Consider the following 9,792-nt stretch of genomic DNA (forward strand, 5'->3'; position numbering starts at 1 on the left):
TGAGGGATACCGAGGAGAGAAAGTGATGCCACACAGTCTGATGACCGAGACTGTTGAGCTACATACTCTTTCATCCTATCCTACTTGTTAGAAGTGTCATTAAGTCCGGCCTGGACTCGATTGGAGGGGCTTACACAAGTGTGTGAACACCAGGAGGCAGGGATCCTTGGGATCATTGGGGGCCATCTTAAAGCCTGGTTCCCGGACCCTCCAATTCCCCCCCCCCCCCCCGGTGGCAAAATAACTATAATTCAGTGGCAGTAAGTACATTCACAATGTGGTGTAACTATCACCACAATTTCCAGAACTTTTTCATTATCTGAAATAAGTTCCCTATTCACCTTTACCACCCCCCCCCCAGCTTTTGATAGTTTTTATTTTGTTTTCTGTCCCTGAATTTGCCTATTCTAGATGCCTCTATAAGTGGAATTGTGAAATATTTTTCCTTTTGTCTGACTGCTTTCTGGGCTGCTTATCCCACTGATCTAGATATCTGTCCTTATGCCAGTACCACACTATTTTGACTATGGTAGCTTTGTAATATTTTGAAATGAAATGTGAGTCTTCCAAATTTGTTCTTTTAAAATATTGTTTTGGCTATTTGAGGGTTTCTTGAGAGTCCGTATAAATTTTAGTATGGGTTTTTCTACTTTTACAAAGATACCAGTGGGATTCTGATAAGGACTGCGCTGAATCTGTGGGTCACTTTGTGTAGAATTTTCTTTTTTTCTTGTTTAAATCCTCACCCAAGGATAAACTTGTATTGATTCTAGAGAGACAGGAGGGGAGAGGGAGAGAAAGAGAAAAACATTGATTGGCTGCCTCCTGCACTCACCCTGATTGGGTGTCAACCCACAACTTGGGTGTGTGTTGTGACCAGTAATCAAACCCAAGACCGCTTTGGTTCACGGGACAATGCTCCAACCAACAGAGCCACGCAGGCCAGGGCTAGAATTATCATCTTAACAATATTGCTTTCCAATCTATGAGCATGAGAGGCCTACTTACGTCTTTTTAAATTTCTTTCAGCAGTGTTCTGTAGTTTTTCCTGTACAAATCTTTCTTCTGGTCAGATTTATTCTTAAGTATTTATTGTTAGATGTATTGTAAATGGAATTGTTTTCTTAATTCCCGTTTTGGATTGTTCATTGCTAGTATGTAGCAAATGCAGTTGATTTTTGCGTGTTGATTTTGTGTCCTGGAAATTTGCTGAATTCATTTATTAGCTCTACCAGTTTCTTTTTAGTGTGTGTGGAACCTTTAAGGTTTTCTATATTTATAGGATCACATCATCTGCAAACAGATCATTTTAGTTCATTTCAACTTGAATGCTTTTAATTTCTTTTTTGCCTAATTGCTACAGCTAATACTATGTTGTACAGAAGTGGTGAAAGTGGACATTCTTCTTTTGTTCTGTTCTTAGAGGGAAAGCTTTCAAATTTTCACCATTGATATCAACTATGGGTTTTCCATATGTGACCTATTTATCATGCTGAAGAAGTGTTTTTACCATTAAAGGGTATTGAATTTTGTCAGATGTTATTGTTTAATTGAAATATATTTGACATATAACATTTATATATTGCATAATATGCTGTTGAATTCAGTTTGTTAGGTTTTTGTTGAGGTTTTTTGCATCAATAGTCATAAGGAATATTAGTCTGTAGTTTTGTCTTGGTTTGTAGTGTTTTTGGTCTTGGTATTAGGATAATCCTGGCCTCATAGAATGAGTTAGAAAGTATTCTCTTTGCTTTGATTATTGGAAGATTTTGAGAAAGATGGGTGTTAATTATTCTTTGTTTGGTAGAACTAACCAGTGAAGCCATCTGGTCCTAGGCTTTTCTTTGTTGGAAGGTTTTTGATTATTGATGTAATCTCCTTACTAGTTATAGGTTTATTCAGATTTTCTTCCTAAATTGCTTTTGATAGATTCTGTGTTTTTAAGAATTTTTCATCAAAGTTATCTAACCTAATGGCATATAATTGCTTATAGTATTTTTTTAAAGCTCTCTTTATTTCTCTACAATAGGTAGAAATGTACCTATTTTTATTCTGATTTTAGAATTTGAGTCTTATTTTTCTTAGTCAATTTAAATAAAATTTGGTCAATTTTGTTCATTTTCCTTTTTTTCTTAGTTTTCTTTTATCGTTTTTAAAAAATTCTTTTAATTTTAATTTTTAAATTTCTTTTAATCTTTGCGTCGAGGGCTGACTTTCAGTAGAGGGCAGTGAGGGCCCCGAGCGGATCTTCTAGGAATGCTTTAGCACCAGGTTCCCACCAACATGCGTTGCTCCAAGAGTGAGGGGGCGGCTCCCTTCCCAGCTGCACCGTTTCCAGGGCCTATGGGCTCTGTACCGGACCAGGCCCAGAGACTTAGACATTAAAGCTAGAACTTTAGTCTGGCAAGCTTCAAGGGAAGGTGTTCAGCTCCAAGAACAATGATTACTGTTTGCCCTGGCCTGACACTGACACTGCTAGAAACTGGACCTACCAGAATGTCAGGCCCGGCTTCTGTCGTTGAAAACTCCTAGACACCTGAACAAGCCGTGTGGCTTAGTTCTTCACAGAGGGCGAGGGGAACAGGAGGAGCCCACCGAGCTCAACTTGGAGGGGGAGGAGTGTTTCTGTTCCCAATGACACCTGGACAGAACCTGGAGAGGCGGTGGGCGGGCGGGGAGAGCTGTGGCTGCGTGGGAAGCACCGGTGGAAGGAACAGCATGAGGAGAGAGGCTGGAGGCTAGCAGCGAATGCAATATGCTTTCCGAGAAAACAATTCTCACAGTTACGTGAGAAACTAAACAGTACAATATGGGTAATTCATGGTTTGAGAAAAGCATGCCCGGGACACCATGGGAACTCTTCAGAACTTCATAGGAAGATACAGGAAAGTCCTGTCATGGGAGCTTCTTAGGTAATTAATTTTGGGTGACTGGAAGGTTGCTGGGTGGAGATAGTCATTTCCTGCAGGATGAAGGGCAGACGGAAAGCATAGGGAATGAAAGAGTGAGGCATTTTCCTACGAGGAGCTACCGAGAAGTTCATTATGACTGCTGTGGACATTAGGGGGCCGCACAGTGGAGGGGAGGGTTGCCCTGAGAGCTGGGTCATAAAAGGCCGGAGTGATCTTGTATCCTAAAGGGCTGGAACTATGTTGAAGGTGCAGAGGACTGCCAATGAGATGGTGACGTAATCATCAGGATGGCCATACAGTATATAGGGGCATGAGTACTCTTTAGAGACACTTATAATAAAATATTTTAAAATATGAAAAAAATTTTAAATTAAAAAAAAAATTAAAAAATTTTAAATTCTAAAATTAACTCATGTTCATTATGGAAAATTGGAAAATGCCTAAAGAACAAAAGAGAGAAAAAGCCTCAATCTCATTACTCAAAGGAACTGCTTATTAACATTTCAGTGAATATTTTCCAAATATGCTTATATATATTTAAAAACCAGTCTCCAACTGTACAGATCTTTTGAAATAAAATTTAGCAATTTGCATTTTGAAACTCATCTTTTATAACATATCATCTACTTAATTGAATACTTAATCGAAATGTAAATTGAAAAATTTGAACACTTTAATAATGTTTTCTTAGGCTTTTAGAAGCTGGATAAAAGAATATACCTATTTTAAATTATTTTGCTGTGTGTTGCTGATTACTTTAGAAAAGGAGTGCATAAGTTGTACTATTGGTATTTTGTAAGGTTCATTATTTGTGTAATTTTTAGCAAATCATTTTTACATAGCATTAATGAGAGGCTGTGAGAGCCCTCCAGTGGCCAAGCAAATTTCTGCAAAAATAGTATCAGTGAAATTAAAAACGAATTGTATCTAGTTGTTAAATCTTAATGGCAAAAACAGGGGAGTGGCTAGAAATACCTTATCCTGTAGTTAGAGAAGAGATAACCATTTGCTTTTCTTTCAAATCCTTGTTCATCTGGTACCAGATTACAAAATGTCTTGAATTTCATTGCTGTGTAGCAGGAAGGATAAGATGATGTTGGTTTCAAACAGGTTTACAACCAACTGATTAATGATTTTTTGGTATAAAAGCTGATATTTTTTGAGTACTTACTATGTGTTAGGCACTTGTCCAAGCATTTTGCATATAGCAATGCATTCAATTCACATAGCTATTATGAAATAATTACTATCATTTAATATCATTTAATATTTAATATCATTTCACTGGCAGAAAATAGAATATTAGTTACTAGACAGAGTTACTGAAGAAAAAGGTCAAATAACTTGCCCAAGGTAACACAACTAGTAAGTAATGGAGCCAGGATTTCAACCCAGTGCCCTAATCACCTGCTCTAATATCTCCCTTGGATGTTGGTGTCCAAGAATGTTCCCATTCAGGATCATTTCATAAGGTAGAAACAAACCAACCAACAAACAAAAGAAAATAATTGGTTCGATTGAGACATAGGCTTCTCTTCAAGCCATTTTCTAATCTAGCAGTATAGTGTTAATAACATAATTTATGATTTTATATTTTGTATTGAATGAATAACAAGAGGACATGATAGTTTCGATCACTTTATAATTTACATTTTCAGTAAAAGACTTAAAGTTGGACAAATTGCTCTGTATTTTGATGTTCTAGGTAGCTGAATGGAAATAGCTGCTCTTAATTTCTAAGAGAATTTAATGGTGTGGCTTTCTAGTTAATTTTCTCATTTTTCCTTACAGTACATACATACTTCATTACTATTATATTTTTAGAAAATGTGATCTTCAGTTTAAGCTAAAAATAAGGACTTTTACAGTTCTTCAGAAAGTATGACCTCATAGGTTGAATTAGACATGATATCACCCAGTGTATTCTGAAACCGATACATAGACTTGGCTATTTGAAGGCAGAAGAGAGAAAGTATTCTGGAAAGGACTCCAGGTACAAGGTTTACATTTTACTTCAGCTCCAAGTTGAAGGAGGGGAAATTTGGAATAAAATGGCTTCTAGAGGAATGGTATTATAATTGCACCATGAAAGCCAAGAAATGGGACCCCAAAAAGGCAATTCTCCCCACCCCCTAGTGGCTGAATTTGAAATTTGAGATAGAAGTCGTTTGTAAAGGCGCTGCTGCTCTTCTCTTGATGGAGATTCTGTGACTGAGGCCAGCTTCTCTAGGCGATCAGACTTCTCTGCGTGAGACCTGAGCACCACGCATCCCTTCTATTGGAGACAGCACCACTGTCCCAAGGGCAGCAGGGGGGTACCTGAGACCACAGAGGACCTTTATTTTGTCTCTTTGTCACCCCAAGACCAGTTCTAACCCCCCACCTCCTGATGTATTCTGCCCTTTGTCTTCAGACTCCCATCTGCTATGAACTGAATATTTGTGTCTCCTCCCAAATTCCTATGTTGAAACCTAATCTTCAATGTGATGGTGTTTGGAGGTGGGGCCTTTGGGAGGTGATTGGGTCTTGAGGATGGAACCCTCATGAATGGGATTAGTACCCTTAGAAAGAGACTCCAGAGAACTCCCTTGTCCTTCCACCACGTAAGGACACAGAAAGAAGTTGCTGCCTACGATCCAGGAGGAGGGCTCTCGCCAGACACAGAACCTGCCAGTTGGGGCTTTGGTCTTGGACTTTCAGCCTCCAAAACTGTGAGAAATAAGTTTCTGTTGTCTATAAACCACCCAATCTGTGGTATTCTGTTATTGCAGCCCCAACTGAGACAGCATCCCAGTGAAACTTGGAGGCTTGCAAGTTCAATCTCTCTCTCTCTCTCTCTCCCCCCCCCTTCAATTCAGCTCCATTGAACGGACGTGCGTCAAGTGCCTCTATGCTTGCTGGGCACTGTGTCACACTAGGGTTTCAGTGGTCGGCAAAACAGACAAACCCCCAAGACTTTCATTTTTTAGATCTGTGTTTGATACATTTAGAAATATTGTACTACAATATTTCTAAAAAATGTGTGTGTATGTGGAATTTTTGTATTATCCAATATTAAAATTCACCAGAGGAATTTATCCTTCCAATGGGGGGGGGGTCTTATTAAAAGTACTTTATTTTTACATGAATAATTTCACCTAAGTAATTTCATATGTGTCCCCTCTTTTCATATGTGTGGTTTCCTAAAGAGATGCATCTTTTTTTAATACAGGAAGAAAGTTTTCACAGAGAAGTGTACACTTTATTTGGGTCTAATAATTGCACATTTGGAATGTGGGAAGTTGCCATTAATCTTGTTTCTTTTACACAGAAAATGCCTTACCAACCATGCAATGACAAAAGACAACCACGAGTAGTCACTGTGAGCCCACTCCTTCGGCCCAAGCTTTGCTTTTAACGTGGGCTTGTCGCGCTTGCCAGCAAACGCATTTGCCCGCACGATGTGAATCACACATTAGTCTGATTGACCATTTTTAGATAATTTTTAGGTAAATGGTAGAACATTTAACCAGGCCTTTTCCTTTGTTTAGTACACATCTTGGTTAAGTTAAGGGCATTAACTGGCTCTCTAATTCTCCGCTTTAGAGATCTTCAAATAAAGAGTAAGATTAAGGAATTTATGCTCAAGCCATAGGAAAGACGCTTACATTTTTCATATGGAAAGACTTAGGTCCACTTTTTCATATGCACCTAAGGTTGGAAGACCTGGAATTGTGTCTCAGGTGTATCTTACTAGTTCTGTTATATGCTGTAGAAATGTGAAGACGTGGCATAGCAAAGTTTTCTGAGAGAAAATGCCTGGAAAGACCTTTTTTCTGAAAGGTCTGGGGACTCACTGTTTACACTTACCTGGGATGACTGGACCCTGAGAGACTCTCACAACTAACAGAGCGTCTGGGATGGTGGTAGACCTGGGATGTCAGTTTGTTAAGTTATACTGTGTGGGAAGTGAGATTCTAATCACAAGGAGGGCTTGGGAAGTAGAGTTACAGCCAAGGAATGTGGGTGATTTTAGGGAAAGTCTCTCAGTTAGGATAGCTTGAGGGACTTCCCTGCTATATAGGGAGCCTTGCCAAAGGTACCACATCCTTGGAGTCTGTGGGCCATCATACCGATTCCTGAGGATAGCAGAGGCTTCTCATGGCCTCTGCCTGCTGCTGGTTCCCAGGTCCCTGTGCTTCCCTGGCTGCCCCGCTTACTTTTCAGTGGACATACTCTCTCTCTCCTTACGGCTAATTCATTGAAAAGGTTATGCTTTGCTGGCCTCCTTTGAGTGGCCATTTGTATATCTGTGCTGGGATCATTTAGATATTCATTTTATGGTTTCTCTCCCATTAATAGATAATTATTGATAGTTATTTTTGCTTTAGTCTCTATCAAAGGCAACATATATTTCCAACTGCTCTATATTGCTTATGAATAATATTAACTGTAGCTAAATATTTTTAGTGTCCATCAGTGCCGGTACTGTGCTATGTACTTTGTATATGTTATCTCACTTAATTCTCACAGTAATCATTTAGGAGCATCTGCTATTCCCACTTTATAGATGAAGAACCTGAGAGTCGCAAAGGTTAAGGGATAGTCTAAGTGATGAAGTCAGAATATGAACTCAGGGGTTTCCATTCCAAGATCTTAACCGTGTGACAGACAACTCCTTCTACCACTGAGCACTTGAGTTCTAAAATACGGCTTCACAAATACCTCTGTGTGTGTGACCTGTGGGTGATCTGGGCATTGTTGAATTTTTATTGGTTGAATTTTTATCATTAGAATATAAAATGCTAATGGAGTTACAAGAGTGCAGATTTTATAACTGCTCTTTCAATGGAATGGTGTTGCTTGGGTTTTATATTTTGTGTTGTACTTAATACAAAAGCTGTTTTTTCTTTCTTTTTTAAAAAATATGTTTTTATTGATTTCAGAGAGAGGAAGGGAGAGGGAGAGGGAAACATCAGTGATGAGAGGGAGCCATTGATCAGCTGCCTCCTGCACGCCCCCTACTTGGGATGGAGCCTGCAACGCAGGCATGTGCCCTGATGTGGAATCAAATCGTGAGCTCCTGGTTCATGGGTGGAAGTTCAACCACTGAGTCATGCTGGCTGGGCAAAAGCCATATATATATATTTATGTTGTAAGGAAATATCTGAAAACATCCAGGTCAATAGACCCTGGTGATGAAATACTCCCAAACACCATGAATGGCTCACTAATAAAAGAGATATATTCCTATAAAATAGTTTCCACAGTCAAACTTGTATGAATGCAGGAAGAACACAGCAAAAGCAAGAGTTCTGAGTCATCATATTATAATAACACTAGCCCAGGTTTTCTAAGCACTTACTTTGTGCCAGACATTGTGGTAAGCTCTATATGGATATTAACTCACATAACCAAGAACCTATGAGGCAGGCACTATAATAACCCTCATTTTACAACTGAGAAAATTGAGGCCCAGAAAGGTGAAGTAACTTGGTCCCACAGCTAGTTTAGTGGAGGAGCCAGGGTTTGAACTCAGGCACCCTGGTCCTCCTTCTTGACCCCTGCGCTCTCCCTAGTGATCATGGCGGCCCTTGTATTTGACACTCTGTCATCTATTATAGAGCCTTTTCTTTTTGTGCACTTGATTTCTCTGGGGTCTCCTCCAGGCCAGTCTTCCCTAGAAGATATGGTGATTTGCCCTGACCCCCAGCATTAGGGATAGCTACGGGAAAGCTCAGTATCTGTGATTTAGGACCCATAGTTTAGAGTGCTGGGTAGGAAGTTTTTGTGCTTGACGAAATCCTTCACGTCTTTAAATCTCATGATTGGTGAAAGAGAGACATAATAAGATAAGGGATTTGTTCCAAAGGGAGTTAAAACTTTAATATAAATGTAGCCTAAGGAGGTCTTCTCTACAAGACATATAATGGGTCCCATTTGAATTACTGGCGAGAAGGCGGATTCGTGTTGATGATGATGACACCCGCATTTGTAGAGCACTCTGGCCCAGGCTGTATACTCCGTTAATGCAGATATTAACGTTTACAGTGAGCCCAGAGCAGTCAGCTTAGCTTTTAATGTGTCAAATAAGGGACATGCGAACCCTTTAGGAATTCTCAGGAAGTGGTGATCAGGACAGGTTCCCAGGGACGGTTAGTGGGAGGGTGGGTGGGAAACGGGCCCTTGGAGTCCACTCCTTCCTGCTGTGCCAAGTGGGCAGCTTAACCTCTCTCCTGCTGACTCTTCATGCACATTATGGGTCAACAATTATTCCCACCACCGAGGGTTTTTAGGAGAATTATTTAACGAGATATTTTACGAGACAGCCCATAAATACGAATGCATGCACACAGGGCATGGCACCGCTGCACACATGGGAGTCGCTCTTATCACCATGATGGTCGTGGCCGCCTCTGAGGCTTTTTGACTGAGAAAGTACCGTTTTCTTTCTACTCCTAACTATGGTATCATGCTTTGCGTCTGTCCCTTAGGGCAGTTCCCAGCTCATCAGTCACAATCCAGCGGGGGAACCGAAGTGGGCGCCCTGGGAGCACCCCCCCCCCTCCGCCGGGAGGGGGCCGCGCGGCTGGGCAGCGCGGGGGAGGCCGGGGGCAGAGACGGGAGGGGCAGCGAGAGGAATGATCCCCAGCGGAGCAGAACCCGCGCCTGGGCGCTCGGCACACCGCGGACCTGGATAGAATTACTCACTTCACCTTCCAACCCCGGCCGCAGACGCCCGCGGGCCGCGCGGTGCGCTCGCCGCCCCCCCCCGCCCCGCGCCCCCCCGCCCCGCGCCGGACCCCGCCCCGCGATTGGCCGGCTTGACCCAGGGCCATCGCCGATTGGCGCTCGCCGGCGGGCTACGGGGTTTAAAGAGGGGGCGGGGGCGCGCTGCCCA

The sequence above is a fragment of the Miniopterus schreibersii genome, assembly GCF_964146895.1.
Source record: "Miniopterus schreibersii genome assembly, chromosome: 5".
NCBI classification, from domain to species: Eukaryota; Metazoa; Chordata; class Mammalia; order Chiroptera; family Miniopteridae; genus Miniopterus; species Miniopterus schreibersii.